Source organism: Limulus polyphemus, unplaced genomic scaffold (genome assembly GCF_000517525.1).
Source record: "Limulus polyphemus unplaced genomic scaffold, Limulus_polyphemus-2.1.2 Scaffold101, whole genome shotgun sequence".
Classification (NCBI taxonomy): Eukaryota; Metazoa; Arthropoda; class Merostomata; order Xiphosura; family Limulidae; genus Limulus; species Limulus polyphemus.
In genome coordinates, this window is record NW_013665711.1 from 16176 (window position 1) to 28640 (window position 12465).

Consider the following 12465-nt stretch of genomic DNA (forward strand, 5'->3'; position numbering starts at 1 on the left):
ATTTATTTTAATATCTATATCTGTTTAAATTAAATTTATATTTAGAAATGTACATAACGTATACTGTTAAATATGTATTGCGAAACTCCCACCTATTCTCTGAAGTTGTAAAAGATTCTCGAGTGTAAGAATCAACAATAGATGCGTGTATGTAAACGCTTAAATCTAGCTCTGTATTGTTACGTAATCTGAATTTTCTAGAAAGCATCCACACGCCTATGAATATAACCAACGCGACGCATTAAAAGAAGAGTATCTATTATTATTTTGCTATAGTCAGTGTGCTATAAACTTCGGAAGCAATAACTGTGATTGTTATAACGCTTATCAACCGGAAAACATCAGATAATTGACCAGGAGCATTTACAAAGTTCGAATATTACAAATCATTCAACTTCAGTGGATTCTCATCGGACATAAGTACTTTTATGAAAACATTGCCTAAAGTCACCGATAGGAAAACTCGGCGTGTGTGGCTGGTGAATAACGAAGGACAAAGCTAGCTAGCTCCCTGTTAATTGAATTATACCTACGTCAACTCGTAATTAACTCAATAAGATATCGAAGAAGTTCCAGACTAGAAAGAAGACTTTATATTGCTTGTAAGTTTGTGAAATTTGTTTTTATAAATCATTATTTGTAATAACTATTTGTAATAACTGTTATTGTAAATTGTATTGTTGTTTGTATATTAAAATATAAAAGAAAACTGTGCGTATCAATCTTGTTGGCAAATCTCATAAACTGACTATATATCGGCTTTTACTTAACTGCCAAATCCAAAGTACAATTGAACTACTAAATCTAAATTATCATTTAGATCGGTTTCAGACCATTTGAAATTCTAATACGTTACAATATATACAAAAGCATTGAAAAGAATAAAGCCAGTTTTTGTTTTGGTTTGTTTAGAATTTCGCGCAAAGCTACACGAGGGATATATGCGCTAGTTGTCCCTAATTTAGCAGTGGAAGACTAGAGGGAAGACAGCTAGTCATCACCGCCCATCGCCAACTCTTGGGCTACTCTTTTACTCTCGAATAGTGGGATTGACTGTCACATTATAACGCTCCCACGGCTGAAAGGGCCAGCATGTTTGGTAAATAAGGTCTGATAAAAACAATTATAAAATTTTAAAAGAAAGGTGAAAATGAACAGCGAAAAAGAAAAATCCTATACTGCCAGCTTTTGGTGTCAGAGGATTTACGAGAATATGGTTTTGACAAGAATCATCATCGATATGATGAACTATAAAATTTAGAGAGAAATGTGTGGGAAGAAATAAGCAAACCAAATAATTTAAACACGATACAAAACAAAGGGAGTTAATTTCAATGAGCTCTAGAACCCCGATGAAGTTGAATGGGAATAATTATGTAAGCCAGGTGGAGATGAACGAGCTATCACACAAAACGAAGGAAGCTGATTTGAATCAGCTGTAGAAGCCAGATGAAGCTGAATCAGAATAATTTTGCAAGTCACGGGGTGTTGAATGTGAGTCATTATATATAAGACAAAGGAAGCTGATTTGAATCAGCTTTAGAACCCCGATGGAGCTGAATGAGGATAATTATATAAGCTAAATGGAGATGAACACGAGCTGTCATACAAAAACAAAGGGGGCTGTTTTGAATCAGCCAGATGGAGCTGAATTGAAATAATTATGTAAGCCAGGTGGGGGATGAGCACAAGCTGTCATATACAAGACAACCAAGATTTGTTAGTATGAACTATAGAACCCAGTTGGTAGCGAGATGGATCAGCCGAACAAGTCATTAATTAATGGAGTATTGAAATCACAATAAAGTAGACAGAAACATCTCTGGAAGTATATTATAATTGCTATAGAGTTATAGAGTTGGACAAAAACTATGCAACAATGACAGGGTTAAACAGAAATAGTAAGAAATAATATAAAAAAACATCAGTAGAAGTCCTAACAAGGTAACGAGGTACAACACGAACATCATACACAACTCGTAATGAAGAATTTTAACATGTAGAGACAAAAAACATTAAACAAGTACATCTTAACATGTTTATGATGTGTCGTCCTTTACTCACCACTAATAACCTATAATACTTTATATGTTTTGTTAACATGTGTCATATAGCCACAATTAATCCTCCATTATGATTTGTCAATCTGGTGTTTATCCTTTCTTAACTTTATTGTAGTTTCAACTGTACTATTGCTGAAAATGACTAATAAGCAAGACGTGTGCAGTTTCGTGTTTATGTAGAGATACCACCGCAGAAAAGGATATTAGGAGTGTTATAATGATTGAAGAAGAATGCAAGGCAGAACAAAATCAATTTTCCTATATTACTTGCCAGCTGGGGAGAAATCTATAATCCTCTTTTCTGCAGGTTCATAAGTTTCAAGTAATTCTGGACGTAATAACCTCAGAGAAAATTAAGTGATTTATTTTTTCCGAACGTATTTCTCTGATGTATTTTACATATTGTTTAGATTAATGCGCTTCAAAATAGGGCTTTTAATATGAAGACTAAAGATTCAATCAGCATGCTACCTTGCTTTTGGAAGAGAAGAGGGCATAGCTAAGTTCTTAGAAAGCTTATTAATTTTGAAGCCGAGATCTGGAATAAGCCAAAAAGCTTATCAACTGATAATCGTATGGTGTTGTGAAATAATTAGAAAAATATACCATACTGATTTCATACCCTTTTCATTTGTATTTTATACGCATCTTTAATATGAAAAGCATACAAATGAGCCACAATAAATCATGATTTAGGTGCTTTATAATTGTTGCCTCAATACCAAAATTATGTTTCCATAAGCGGGATAACCCGTACATACCCCACAGAATAGCACAATACAGCTAGAAAACAATATATACTGCCATGAATATAGTAAAGAAAATCAAATGAGTAAAATCAGAAAATAATTGTATTAATTTAAACCATTGTACAAAACAGCTGTATCCTTTGTGAATTTTACATGCCCAAGAAAAACTTTAGGAAGGAAAGATTCAATTTGGAGGAAGTTAATTTCGAATTTTCAGATTACTATTTGTCTGAAATATCAGATTTGTTCAAACTACAAGAGTAAAAATAACGATTCTCTTTTACTACGTCTGTTTTATTGATCACCGCTCAGTTTTACGTACGATAAATGTGCTAACAATAAGTTAATACAACAATTACCTATAGGTAACCATCAAATAACCGACTTTTCTTTTTTTAGTTGTTACCTACTGCTAATGTTTGCAATAGGTATATTGCATTATTTGTTTTTGCCCGTCGTAAAGACCTGACAAAAAAGATAAATTTGGATGAAATCAAAAGTTCTGTACGTAAAACACATATAGAACTCCAACAGCAATTAGTGAGATTAAATACAATAAAGACAGTATTTTTGTTTATTTTTTGTGTGTGATACTCGTGTTATTAGAGCATAAACAGTTTAGAAAAACTTGTGTTTAAAAAATGGTGATCGCTAATTCTAGAGTTAAGTTATCGTTTCATTTCCACAAAGGCACTGGTTGGCCCTGTGGTAGAGCTCTAGATTTCGGATATGGCGAACCAAGTTTGTATCCCTACGATTCCAAAAAAAAGGTTTCCTCGCACTTTAAGTTGTGGATGGTACAGAGCCGCTGATTGGCTGTTCCCTGGCCAGTAGTTCAACATTAGGGACGATGGCAAATAGCCATAGTAGCTTTGCCATGAATACAAAATACAAATACATTTTCACAAACATCCTTTTTTGCTAATGCTTATAAAGTGAAATTATTTAACTTTCTGAAGTTTGCCGGCTCCAGATTTCACTTTTACCTCTACAACAAAATCTTGTTACCGACATTATCAAAGCTCAGTTTTATTTCAATTTATTGCACATATGAAACATTTCACATCAATCTGACGAATAGATTTTCTTAACAGTTTAACACTAAATATAAATTATCAATTGTGCAAATCTAACATATACATAATTTTACTATAAATTATTATACCCTGTCATAAACTTCCTATCTGTTTTTTAGAAATAACCAATCCCTGAGACACCAAAATGTATCGTGCATAATAAAGGTTCACGCAGTAAATATTTTGAATATACAAAACTATTTCATTTACTGAGTTTTACGAAATGATAAATTGTATGTATTAGTTACATTCCAATGCAAAAACTGTGAGTTCGTCTATGTACTCGGATAAAAACAACAACAAAGAAGCACCCGTTGATCCAATGCAAAAACTGTGAGTTCGTCTATGTACCCGGATAAAAACAACAACAAAGAAGCACCCGTTGATCCAACGCAAAAACTGTGAGTTCGTCTATGTACCCGGATAAAAACAACAACAAAGAAGCACCCGTTGGAACTAGTCCGTGATTAATGGGAGCTGGGGTAAGCATAAAGTCGATTTAAAAAGATGTTCGCCATAAGAACAGGGAGTACAGGTACGCTATTAAAGAAACAACAAAAAACAAAACCCAAACATAAAGGAAGAACACGCGACATAAAAAGGTCTTCACTTCTGTCCACAGCTGGAATTCTTCGTAGTACGTGTTTTAGCTTCACTACGTATATTTCATGCGGCTGCTGCCACTCTTGGAAGGCGTGTTCTGTCAGTCTTCACTTTACAAACAAAATCTAGTTGTTGTTTTTCACATGAATGAACCCTAGAAGATATTACACTACGCTGCTAAGTCCTCTGACTATAAAAACAATGAACACATTTTCTACTTCACGAAGGTTCGTGAACACGGATTTCTATTTGGTCACCACTGCTTCATTTTCCGGCCTCTATAGCTTTTTCCTTTAGCTGTGTTCCAGAAGCTTGAGGCTCGTCCGGAAAGGGACCGCAGGTTCATTAAACTTTTTTTTAAGTTTGTTTGTTGTTAAGGGCAGATCTACACAATAAATTATCTATGCTGTGCCTACCGCAGCGTTAAACTTCGAATTTTAGCAGGGATTGTTGTTGGTATTTTAGCACATAAACATAAACCCCGGATCTTAGCATTGTCCGGAAGCATATCGCTGACCTACAGGAGAATGATAGAAAGTCTACAACCGATTCCCAAAATATTGGATACATGTTGTATGTAAAGGCAGATTTGATAAACGTGTTATATAATCTCTTGTTGCACTAAAGATCCCCCATAATTCAATATTTTGTTGTACTTCTTCAATGAAATTAGACCCGGCATGGCCACGTGGTTAGGGTGCTCGACTCGCAATCTGAGGGTCGCGAGTTCGAATCCCCGTCACACCAAACATATTCGTCCTTTCAGCCGTGGGGGCGTTATAAGGTGAAGGCCAATCCCACTATTTATTGGTAAAAGAGTTGGCGGTGAGTGGTGATGACTAGCTACCTTCCCTCTAGTCTTACACTGCTAAATTGTGGACGGCTAGCGCAGATAGCCCTCGTGTAACTTTGCGCGAAATTCAAAACAAACCAAACCAATCAATGAAATTAAATTTCTCAGTCAAATCATCTATGTATGTTACGTTAATTATCGAATATTTTGTAGTTGTTGTCTAAGTTACACTGGAGGACTTTCATTATAGCCATTCTTCTTGGTTTACCGTAATTAACTAAAAAAACATGGTTTCATTACATGTGAAATTTAAATTAGTTAATATATATTTATTAGAAATGAAAACAGGTCGGATCACGATTCGAAGAGATCGATGAATACTCAGTGTAAGCAAAGTCTACTTTCGAATAATTTTACTACTTAAGATGTGTATTTACTACAATTACTTAAGATGTGTATTTACTACAATTACTTAAGATGTGTATTTACTACAATTTAAAACATTTAGGTAAGTGAAAGTTAAATTCAACATAATTTCCATTTCTACGAAATTCTGGCCAAACTAATAGGATTTTGAAAAATCCAGCAATCTTTGTATCTACTGATCTCTTGAAATTTCGAGAAAGATTTTTTTTTTTTTACATACACTATAATTGATGCAGGTGGTGGCAATGCCATTAGCATTATCGTATCAATGTTCTGCTTGTGTTTCACTAAATAACACTATTACTATTTGATAAATATTGTCTTGAGTCCCAAGGCAAGATAACCTGGTATTTAGTACATTATCTAAATGCAATGTGAGAAAACGGATATCAGAGAACCATATTATTCTACCAATGTCAAGCTAACAAGAGTTCCCTTCTGTGCCTAAAGGAATTGATTTTGGGTCAGTGACTTTATGATATCTTAACTCTGAGAATTCGATGCAGGATTTTAATTGTTTCAGTGAAAGAACGCCGGCGACTCGTATAAAAAAAAACGGAAAAAAAACAGCATACGTTTAGAACAGTCCTTATGCAAGTCTAAATGATACATTAGATTTCGTATGTGGATCAAATATATATGCTATTGCTACATAAAAATACTTTGTCTTTTATACAGTAAATACTGTTTTGCAGTGGTTCTAATTTTTTTTTTGTCGCGGACCACCTGATTTTTTAAATATTTACAGACCAGAATATAATCTATACTTTACGTTGACGCTTCTTTTAGTAATTATGTAACCTTTCCATGGACCACCTGAAGTGACCACCAGTTGTCTGCAAGCTACAGATTGAGAACCGCAGGACACCCGGTGAAATCTATTATCCATGCAGGAGATTGAAATGTTTCACATATTAAAGTTAAATTGAAAATACAAATTGCTAATTTAACGCACATACACAAGACCAATTCCAATAAAAAACAGCAACAACAAAACACGTACTAAAGCTAGTAAAATGTAAATCTTTACAAACCATTGCTCTTATACACAGCTGAACTACATTACCACATATGATCCGGGACCTATTTCAACTTCATACAACTGGGAGATATAAAATGTTCGAAGTGGTAATCCTACTAATAAATGAGGTGGAATAAAAAATCAAACTTCATGGTCCAAGAATTAACATTTAAATACGATATCTAAATGCTGAAATTACGGTTAATGTATGACCATAGGAAATGACTTTTCATTTCGCACATATATGTTTAATAATTGTACATTTATGATACGAGCATATAACTGTTACATATGAAGTTTTATCAATTACATGTTATGTCTAACTTTAAAAACGTATTGAACAAGACCGGATATATTACTTATACAGGCTCACTGTGTGGATGGTTTAGGTGAGACGAGTAACATGTAAAAATTGAACAAACGTTCATACATGGAATATAAGTGCATTGTAACGCAAATTCATGATGTCTAGAGTACGTAAAATTAGATCTACTTTCGCTGGGTCCCTGCAAGTGTTCTGTTTCAAGAGTATATAACACCAAAATTAAAAGTAACAAATATTTTTATTTCTTGCTTTTGAAGTTCATATGTCATGCTGTGTTGTAGTCTACAGAGTGCATAATTCCTCTCGTGATTCATGGCATGCGCACGTTTTAATGACGTCATGCAAGTACAAATTGCAACGTTAAGCGTCCCTTATGTTACGTCATTTTAGTGTTTACTGACTGACTGACAGACAACACATTACAGTATAGTGGTGCGACTGATTAAAACAGATGACCTACCCAGGCGGTCTTCGGCCCTCTTTCTGCGAAATAATTTGAGCCACTGACTATTACAGTATTGCTCAAAATATCAGATTATTAGTTTTTACTTTACTAGTGATCATGGTTATATAAAGTACCTCATGACTACAGATTGCCATCCTCAAATACACACGCATGTCTAGTCAATTCAATTTTTATACAGAATTGTACGTTTTACCCTGACATGGTAATTAAAAATGCCCGTGATACATTTTATTTTTGATCATTCAGTATTCAGTAATGTGAAAACGGCAAATCTACATTTAAACAGATGAAAATATAAGCAAATTTCACTAAATCAGTTTAGAATAAATGGGCTTACAGTTTCGGAAGTAACGGCTTTGTCGATCCTTGACTTTTCGTTTCAGGTCTTTGTTTCAAAGGTCAAGAAGCTTTCTTTAATTCCTAGCATTTTCTTTCGCTCAGTCAACCCGATGATTCTGAAGACGTTGGAACGCACACTGTTGATCAATCTGTTTTGAATAGGCAAGATTCGTTATATCTCTCGAACTGTAAGTCCATTTATTTCGAAAAGATAAAAAGTTAAAGTCTAGTGCTTTACAACTAACTATGACAAGTATAAATATTTTCTGTAATGTTGCAATCAATTCAGTTCTACTAAAGATTTATCATATTGAAGTTCGGTTGTAATAAACGTTCGTCACTTTAGTTCTTAATGGAGATTGTAACGCCTTATTAGGAAATCTCACTAAAAATACGAAAACAGCAACCCAGTTTCAACAAAGATCCAGGAAATCGTACTATATCTGTACTAGAGAACGGTCAAAATACAACAGTTAATATGTACTTGGTTAAACTGTGGTATTCTGAAATACCTTAAAAATAAAAGTATACTTTGCAGCTTCTGAGATACAAAATCAGACAACACTTTAAATGATATATGAACTAAAGTGCCAAGTCAGAGATTACAAAGTTCTGGCATAGCCATTCCTACATTAAAAGTGCTGACCAAAAGGGTAAGTAACAAGTACCAGCCGACTACAAGGCGCCTCATGAGAGAATACCGGGATTGACAGATACTTTTAAAACAGGATCAAAGCTGAATTTGTGGACATTTCAGCGAAATATCACGGGCTCGAACCTTGGACCTAAAGACCTTCAGCCAGGCATGTTAACCACTAAAACAAGTCCCGTCCCAATTAATCAGAAAACGTATCGAAGAAAAATTACATAGTGAATGAATAACAAAGAAAACAGAAATGAAGAAAAGTTAACTAAATACCAAACGCGGCAACATACTGTTTTTGTTTATTATATATGTATATTTTACGTATGAAAATAGTTTCTAAGAGATAACAGAGGAAGACCTCAAATTGAAAGAAGTATGTTTGGCAGATACTTGTTTTGCACACATAGGAAAATGTATCTGTTCCCCTGCGATGCTTTCTTTTTCTTACTGTAATTGTTACAAACGCTAGTGCCGAATTGTACAGCTCCATGTGGGAAAAAGTTATTCAATTAACGTAATCATTATAAAAACGTACTGTGACACATCTCCATCCAAGCAGCTCTTTAACAATGTTTTCCCTAGAAACTGAGGAGCGGTGATGTTGTTACTTTGAAGAAAAAAATTGTACGAGTGAATTCAAAGCATAAATAAAAGTACTACGTCGTAGGTTTGAGGACTTTAATTGCCTGCAACTGAATGAAAAGGGAAGATGTTTCGATTTCTATAACTGGGGCTTCGATAAGCAGTTGCAGACCATTAAAGTTCCCAAACCTGCTACGTTCATTCTGTCTAATGTTCCACTGAAACAAAACTACTACATTACAATACACAAACTTTGGATTTGGCCTCATGATCAAAATAACAACAACAAATCTCTTGTTGATATTCGAAACCGCCTCATTATTATGTAAGTGTTTATGAACACACGGCAATCAAAATTAGGTTTATATGCTATAGACTACTCATAAAGCGTTGTGTCGGGCCTGGTCTAGAGCTTAAAGTATCAGGACTATGAAGTGTTTACAGTTCACGTCATGTTGCCACAAAAACGCGCTTCATGTTATGGGGCCGTGGTTGCGCTAAAGGAGAGACAGCTAAACAAGAGCAGCCCAAGAACTGAAAGTTGATGGTTTTTATTAGCTTCTTTCACTGTAATCAATTCAAAATTAGGGATGGCTAAAGTAGATAGCCCTTGTGTAGCTCTGCGCAAAAAATATAAAACATTCAAACAAATGATATAAGTCGATGTAAAATAGCAAAATAATTTTAATGTATGTAGATACCTGTGAATGGTTTCCATTTTTAAAAAGCTCTAGTTAGAAAATATTTGAACTCGATACCAGGTGGCATTGACATATCACGTTGTTATAACGTACAATATTGTATTTAAAAGAACCTAACGATAGCCGGGACAAACAAGGTGTAACTCTGATGAAAAACCAAAACAACAAAGCAAAAAACATCACGAATCTCTGTCAGTTGAGAGAATCTAAATTTTACAAGATAGCCTCTTTCTCAAAGAAGAGTGTAATTAAATGCGAAAAAAAGTTATGTTCGATAAATGCACAAAGTAACACACCAAAGCATGTACATTTACACATGCGGAATCGAGTGTACAAAATCGAATAAAGGCGTGGAACGATTGCTGATGCCAACTTTATATTCAATTGGGTAACACCATCGCTCCAATAGTGAAGACCACACCAGTAATAAATCTAAATGAACAGAGCCTGGAAAGACATTAGTCACACATCGCACGAAGCTACTTATGGAATGCACCGAGTCTTGAAAGTACTAAAATCGCAATAGAGCCGAGGATCAACGCTTTAGTGCCACCTCGTAAGATAAAGTTGATTTGAACAATCACTCTCACTACTTGATTTTCACAATCTCTTCACGCTTTCGTCGTTACAAAATGGACTTTCAACGTCTCTAATAAACACTGACATTTCATCCGGAATGTCAACCAACAAGTGTACATTAAACTTTAATATTCGAGGCTTACTTAGACTGGAAGTACAAAATCAAAATAACTTCTACAAGGAGTGCCTGGTGTATAGTACATTGGTTTGTTCATTTCGTATCACGATTATTAATCATCGGAGTTCTTCACTTGTAGTGTTTATCGCTTGGTAACAAATTCTGTTTCATTACAACTTTGGGGTATTTGTATCTTATAAACCTTTGGTTTCAACTTGAAACGAAAGCAGCTTTGTTCAAAATAGACAGCAAAGTGTTTGAATAATGGATCTAAACAATTTAAAAATATGGGTAAACAAGCGTAATACATAAAAGAAAATAATGGTGTCTAATGTTATAATGACTAATGAAAGAGATAGTTTAAAGATGAAACTTTATTCAGTTTACTGATATTCAACACAAAGTTCAAGTCTGTTCTAAGTTTCCCAGAAACATAAGTGCAACATAATTTGTAAGTACACTTTTACACGACTTACATCCTAACCTTAGCACTTTTACACGATTTACATCCTAACCTTAGCACTTTTACACGACTTACATCCTAACCTTAGCACTTTTACACCACCTAAATTCCAATCATGATTGTTTATTTGTTTTAGAGCAAAGCTTCATAATGGGTTTATCTGCGCTCTGTTTATCGCCGGGAAACAAATCCCGAATTTTAGCGTTGTAAGTCCGTCAGGTTACTGTTGACTCACTGGGAGTCTTTAGGCGCAAAAGGCCAATCTTAACTGTTAAATACTTAGTAAATCTGCAATTAGTGATATATGGTATAAAGATGTAGTTCGATGTGATGTTCCAAATTTTAAAGAAATAAATACAAAAGTCAGTATTGTCGGGAATTTATCTCTCCAGCATACGTTAATAATTACATTAATTTATTTGCAATTTTACATTTTTATTGACGAAAATTGACCCATAAATTACTACTACCAGCGACAGTTATACATCATATAAACAAAATTTGTAATTAATTGTTGAAGCAACTTCATAAAATTTTTCTAATGAATGATCATTAGAAATTCATTCATGGCAACGCAAAATAATCCTTCATACAAACTTTTAGTCTTGCTGTCGTCATTAGAGTAGGTATATTAAACATTTAGAGAAGTATTCAGCTGCCCTGGTTCGCACAATCAAGTTGTAATCAGTGATTAGGCAGTATACTTAAAGAGAACCCATGTTTTCGTACGTTACTCAACGCAACTGATTACAGTGAATTACTCCGACATCAGAGTAAACCAGCAGTCCATTTTATTCACATCCCCTTAAGAGGGACGAGATACTTAGTACATTAATAAACTCTCACAAGAATGATTAGTGATACCATCGAGAGGTGTATGCAAAGAGAATGTGAAGTGAATAAACTTTTCTTCGAATCGGTCAAGAGACTTTCCAGCAACAATTCGAATATGAAAGCATAACTTACGTATAATACCAACTCTATGTGCTTAATATGTGAACTCCTACTTAAAAAAAAACAAAAAACTTTATAGAAGGGATTTTGTTATTATTTGTCAGTAGATGGCAGCACTACAGTAATAGTTGCGTTAATTATCTAATTTATCTTGACAATATTTATTTTGGCAAGCATCGCTAATTTGCAAAATACTCCGGAGATTTAGGTTTAGTTATAAACAGATATTGGGATCAGACGTTCCGCCAGCATTAGTATATTCCATTAGAAGAGATAATGATCTCAAAAAAAGAGGTAAGTAAATTAAGCTTGCTGTTAATTTTATTTAAGACTCGACGAATATCATTAGACGTGTAGCTTCAGTATATTTTCACATAAGGGTCGGTAAAGACAAAATAAGAATGGATCAACTTGTTTGGCTTTACTGTAGTCAATACAGTGGTGTTCACCAGTTTATCTCAAACAAAAAAAAAACATATCCTTTCTACATAAATATGTTTCGAATTAATTTAAAAGCCCCCCCCCCCCCACACACACACAGTGGCTCATCAGCAAGCTAAG

The 12465-nt window shown here is 34.4% G+C and overlaps 1 long non-coding RNA gene across 3 annotated transcripts in view; it reads right to left on the bottom strand.

Annotated features, from left to right (window-relative positions):
• The window catches only part of LOC111088687, a 214427-nt gene that overhangs the window by 7613 nt on the left and 194349 nt on the right, over positions 1-12465 (bottom strand). For all 3 annotated transcript variants that reach the window (XR_002613137.1, XR_002613134.1, XR_002613135.1), the window contains one exon: positions 7860-8010. This is a non-coding gene — a long non-coding RNA (uncharacterized LOC111088687). The remainder of the gene's footprint in view (positions 1-7859; positions 8011-12465) is intronic.